This window comes from Pantherophis guttatus, chromosome 14, assembly GCF_059756535.1.
Source record: "Pantherophis guttatus breed Tessera chromosome 14, ASM5975653v1, whole genome shotgun sequence".
In the NCBI taxonomy this organism is placed as follows: domain Eukaryota; kingdom Metazoa; phylum Chordata; class Lepidosauria; order Squamata; family Colubridae; genus Pantherophis; species Pantherophis guttatus.
The window spans coordinates 8,969,860-8,976,212 of NC_142076.1; positions in this window are offsets into that span (position 1 = coordinate 8,969,860).

A 6,353-nucleotide genomic window follows, 5' to 3' on the forward strand; every position below is an offset into this window, starting at 1 on the left:
TTGGGATGAACGGACAGCATCTCTCGATATAGGAAACCACCGTGGTACAAAGATCTAACACGGCCTACAACAGACACCCGAAGGGACACACATGTATGACCCCTCTGATCAATGATTAACTGGGAGAAAAGCTATTTTGAGAAAGATCAATAATCCCTTGAAAAGCGACACTTCTTTCTCTCTAGAAAACTTAAGCAAACATCCAAGTTAAAGTGAAGTTTGCATTTTTTTTGATTAGCTAAGCAAATCGAGATAAACCCTGCAAGAGATGGGAAAGAGTTTTAATTTCAACGAAGGTCAATCCTGACTGATATCATGTCAGATATTACACTGTGCAATTGTTGAAGGGAAGGAGCTGATTTCATCTTTGTGTGTCTCTCTCTCTCTTTTTTTTTTTAGAACCCGCTTTCTGAAAATATAAATATTCCTCTAGCAGAAGACAGTGATTTGAGGGTGGGAGCAGGAGTGGGCTTCAAAAATTTTAGCAAGGGGTTCTCTGCCTGGTTGTTGAGTGGGCGTGGCCATGGGGGGGGGCATGGTCATGTCAACCTCCTGTGCCACGGTGGAGTGGGTAGGCATTTTTGCCCTCCCTGGGCTCCTGAGGCTTTCTTTGAGCCTCCAGGAGGGCAAAAACGGCCTCCCCAGGCTTCGGAGGCCCTCTGGAGGCCCGAACCTCCCGAACTTCTGGTAGCAGTGGTGGGTCGCCCCCGGTTCACACCGGTTCTATAGAACCGGTAGTAAAACCAGTGGGAGGCCCCGCCCACCAACCCTGACGTCACCAAAACGCTTCTGCGCGTGCGCAGATGAGCGCGCACATGAGCGAAGCGAACGCACATGCACGGCCCCATTGCAAACTGGTAATAAAGGTAAGTAGAACCCACCCCTGTCAGGTAGGCCCATTTTTCACCCTCCCCGAGTCTCCGCCTGCACCCTGTACCTAACCTGCATCCAAAACGGTCTGCATGGGGACTCCTGGGAGGGACAGCGTGGGGTAGGTGGGGCCAGCTAGGAGTGGGATTTGGGCGTTCTCCAAACTGCACAGAATCTTAGCTAGAGGTTCTCCCGAACCCCTGTGAACCCCCAGCAGCCCACCCCTGGGTGGGAGGATGAGGGGACTATTAGGATAATAAAACCAGTGTTTAAATAGAGGCTTTAAAATGAACAGTGAATGTTAGTCCTAGAGGCAACGATTCCTAAAAGCAGACTCCTTTATTTTAGTCTCTCTTTTTCTTAGCTAATACTGGTAGAGGTGCTTTTTTTTTTCCCCAAAGAAAACTTTGGGGTTTTCTTTTTTCTTGGAAAACATTTTGCTTCTCATCCAAAAAGTTTCTTCAGTTCTCCAGAGTTAACAATTAGCCTATTTAATTTGCAGATTTATTTTCTAGCCGGAAAAGTTTTGGCTTAGAATCTTAGATTAACAGAGTTGGAAGGGATCTTGTAGGTCATCCCACTCAAGCAGGAGACTCTACATCATTTCTGATAGATGGCAGTCCAGTCTCTTCTTGAAAGCTTCCAGTGATGAAGCTCCCACAACTTCTGAAGGCAACTTCTGTTCCATGGGTTGATTGCTCTCACTGTCAGAAAATTTCTCCTTATTTCCAGGTTGAATCTCTCCTTGGTCGGTTTCCATCCATTATTCCTTGTCTGGCCTTCCGGTGCTTTGGAAAATAGCTTGACCCCCTCCTCGCTGTGGCAGCCCCTCAAATATTGGAGTTACAACATCGTTGCACTGCAAAAGTAGAATATAATACAGGTAGTCCCGTGTTATATTTCTGTTAAGTGAGCCATTTGTTAAGTGGATTTTGCTCCATTTTACGACCTTTCTTGCCATTATTGTTAAGTGAATCACTGCAGTTTTTAATTTAGTGAAACTTAATTTAGTCATTAAGTGAACCTGGCTTCCCCCATTGACTTTGCTTGTCAGAAGGTTGCAAAAGGGGATCACCCGATTCCAGGACACTGCAACCATCATAAATACGAGCCAGTTGCCGAGCATCTAAATTTTGATCACGTGACATGTGGGGATGCTGCAATGGTTGTTAAGTGTGAAAAACGGTCCTAAGTCACTTTATTCCGTGCCATTGTAACTTTGAACGGTCCTTAAACAAACTGTTGTAAGTCGAGGACTTACAACGTATGCAAAAGTATATATTATATTCTCAAGTCTCCCAAGCATTTCCAGTCTTGAATGTAATTCCTTCCTTTTCTACATTAGCTTAGAAATGCACAGTCTTATAATCTTAGAGCAGGGGTCTGCAACTTTAAACACCCAAAGAGCCATTTGGACCCATTTCCCACAGAAAAGAAAACACCGGGAGCCACAAAACCTGGGTGGGCGTGGCCAACTTGACATCACTCACTTCCACCAGACACATGACCCCCCCCCGAGCCACGCCTACCCAGCCGGTCATTAGGGCAGAAACCAGTTGTTAAAAAACACCGGGAACCACAAAACCCTTTTGACATTTCTCCCTCCCTCCCTCCCTCCTTCCCTCCTTCCCACTCTATCTGTATCTCTCTATGTCTCTCTCTCTCTCCCCCTCTCTCTGTATCTCTCTGTTTCTGCTTCGGCTGCTTCTCCATCCCCTGCCGTTGCCCTTACCTTTTCAGGCCAGGTGAGGAGTGACTGGGAGGGGAGGACGAGGGGTGGGGTGAGCCAGTGGTGGGATCACCCAACAAAGAGCCACAGCAGAGGGCCCAAAGAGCCGCATGCGGCTCCTCAGCCACAGGTTGCTGACACCCTGGCTTAGAGAACTAAAGAAGTTTCTTGGATGAGAAGAAAACGTTTCCAAAAAAAAGAAAGAAAAAAACCAAAAAAGCACCTTTGGGACAACCATGACCTGAATGGTTGAAAATCTCCCTAGGTCAGGTAGTCCTTGACTTATGACTGGCTGAGGAATTCTGGGAGTTGAAGTCCACCCCCCTTAAAGTTGCTAAGATTGGGGAAAAAAAATGACCTAGACCAGGCATGTCAAACTCAAGGCCCAAGGGCCAAATCCATGCTTAGATCTAGCCCACAGGGCCATCCTAAAAACAGCAAAGGACCCACCCTTGGTGACTCTGCCAGCAAAAACAGAGCCTGGGGGCGGACAACCATGTGCAGCCCTCCCCCGTGCTCCGTTTTTACTGGCAGAGGTCTAGGAAAACAAACTAAAAACAAAGCAAAAGGAGAAAAGTTTCCCCTTTTGCATTTGAGCATCCAAGAAAGGACAGGAAAGGAGAAAGGGAAAGAGGAAAGACCAAGAAAAAGAAGGGAAGATGGGAAGAGAGCCAGGAAGGAGAAAAAAAGGAAAGGGGAAGAAAGAAGAAAGAAGAAAGGAGAATGAATAGGGAAAGAGAAGGAAGGAAGGAAGGAAGGAAGGAAGGAAGGAAGGAAGGAAGGAAGGAAGGAAGGAAGGAAGGAAGGAAGGAAGGAAGGATCGCCCCTGCCCCACCCGGGACACCACAGGTGCTCCCGACACGAGTGATGTCGTGCTGGCCACACCCACCCCTGCCACGCCCACCTGCCCCCCCCCCAGATCCAGCACAAACTCGATGTGGCCCTCAATGAAATCAAGTTTGACAATATATATATATATATATATTAATTTTCCCAGAACACCTCCTAATATATATATGCATCGCCTACTACTGGAAGCTGCCCCAATCAATTACTTAACTAAATGTGACCATTTCTTGATTAACCTGCAGGTGAAATCTTACAGTCCCAAGAAAATGCAATCTGTTTTCCATCTCCAGAAATGAAGTCCTCTCCGTCCCCTTGGGCAAGGAAGGAGAAATCTTTTCCAACTTTGCATTCTCTCACTTTTCATCAGCTCTCTCTCTTTCTTTCTCTCTCTCTCTCTCTCTCTCTGCTTGTTAAAACTTTAAGTTTCCAGAGGAAATCAGGAAGCCTTATGCATCTGTCAGCATCGCTAATTCCATCAAAGATTTCTCATTATTCATTGTTGGCAGTTTAATTTTCTTTTCTCGCCTTCTCTAGAACAAGCCCCGGTTTTAATTACTGAGCTTCCCATCTTCCAAATGTAGTGGATTCCTTTATAAACCACACCTCCCCTCCAAAAAAGGGGTCACCTGGCATCCATCTAGGTTAGCTAGTCATCGGCAAACCAAGTTGGCTAATTATAAAGCAGTAGGAATTAAAGCTGGAAGCTCAATTGTCAAAGTTACCCCATTTTTTTCTTTTGTTCTGCAAAAGTTGTGGGTGTTCTTAAATCCTCCAAGCATTTTCACCTTTGCAGGTAATTCTTTTTATTTCTACTGTACTTTAGTGGAGAAATGCACAACGATTCCCCATAAAAACAGTGCATTTTTGAGGTTCAGGGCAGTGGTGAAACGTAAAATTTGTTACTACCGGCTCTGTGGGCGTGGCTTGGTGGGGAGGGGTTAATGTGACTGGGTGGGCATGGTCAACTTTTTTTTTTTTTTTAACTTTTAAAAGCATTTTTTCTACAACCTCTTCGGCCGAAGAAGTTGTAGAAAAAATGCTTTTAAAAGGCTCTGACGATCCCATCTGAACCGCGCGATCATCAGAGGCTTTTCTTTTCTTACTTGTAAAAGCATTTTTTCAGCTGAAGAAAAAATGCTTTTAAAAGTAAAAAAAAAAGCCTCTGATGATCGTGTGGCTCAGTTGGGCATGGTGGGGGGCAGGGATTTTTGCTACTGGTTCTCCAAATCACCTGCCGCCATTGGTACCAGATCGGAGGATCCAGTCCGAACCAGGAGCATTTCACCCCTGGTTCAGGGGTCTTTTTTTCCCCCCTCCAAACATATTTCAAGAACATTTGGAGAAGCATAAATACCAAAGGATATTAGAATTTCATTGGGTGCCTTGACTCAAGATGGGTTTGCCTGAAATATAAGACACAAATATTCGTTCCCTCTCCATACAGGTGATTGGGAATAACAATAGATAAGCAGGCCAGGTACAATAGTGTCATAATAGCGCTTAGACTTATATACCGCTTCATGTTCTGCTCCAGCTACGGATTCCAAAGAACACAGCACAGACAAACTCTGAACAAAACTTAGTTAACTCAAATAATGCAGTTTTAGCAAATGCCTGCTGTTAATAAGCGTTCTTAACAGCCTGCCAGAATTCCACAGATAAGATAGTCAGTGTCTTACTGGAGTTGGCAGAAAGCCCAGAAGCAAGGTTGCAGAGACATCCCAATGCGATGATTAGCGAACTAAAGTTGTTTCCTGCAGCTTGTTGCAAGCTGCGTTCTTTCTTAAATAGGCTAAGGGAGTGGCCAATTAGCCCCAAGCCTTACTCTCGAGGAGACCTCCTCCTAAGGAACCACTCCTGCTTTTTGGCAGCTCTGCGTGCCCATGCATTGAGAAGAGGCTCCTCCTCTTCATCCTCTTCACTTAAAGGAACCTCTGGAGGTTCTGAAGGCCCTGAGTGAATCCCTGCCTCTGGCACCACTTCTTCTTCAGCCTTCTTGCTGTCTGACTTGAGCGCCAGCTGAACAGGCTGCTGTCGCAGCACCACATCAGCCTCCTCCTCGTCGGGATCAGCAACAATCCGCTCAGGCCGCTGGTGGGCCACAACACTTCACAGTGCTTTCCAGTCCTCTCTAAGCGATTTACAGAGTCAGCCTCTTGCCCCCAACAATCTGGGTCCTCATTTGACCCACCTCGGAAGGATGGAAGGCTGAGTCAACCTTCAGCCTGGTGAGATTCGAACTGCCTGATTGCAGAATTAGCCTGCAATACTGCATTCTAACCACTGTGCCACCACGGCTCTAATAGTGCCAAAAATAAAGGTGTTGTATTTTAAAGTGCTGCATAGACATTTTTTGTCTAAGATGATCTACAAAAACTGCAATTTGGATATGAATTATGAGGGAGCTGGATGGCCTCTAAATACAAAACATTAATAAACTAGTAAGGTATAAACTGACCAGAGTTATTACTATTGTTATCAGTAGTAGTAATTTAAATTTCTTACAGCCATCCACTCCTATAGTTGAATATTTTTATAAAAAGAACCTTCCTTTTTAAAATAATTTTTTAAAAGAGACATTGCATAGATAATAAGATGTACATTCAAAAACATAGTTGAGAAGGGAAGGGAAGGGAAGGGAAGGGAAAGGAAAGGAAAGGAAAGGAAAGGAAAGGAAAGGAAAGGAAAGGAAAGGAAAAGAAAGGAAAGGAAAGGAAAGGAAAGGAAAGGAAAAAGAGATGAAGGGAAGAGAAGGAAAGGAAAGGAAAGGAAAGGAAAGGAAAAAGAGATGAAGGGAAGAGAAGGAAAGGAAAGGAAAGGAAAGGAAAGGAAAGGAAAGGAAAGGAAAGGAAAGGAAAGGAAAGGAAAGGAAAGGAAAGGAAAAAGAGATGAAGGAAAGGAAAGG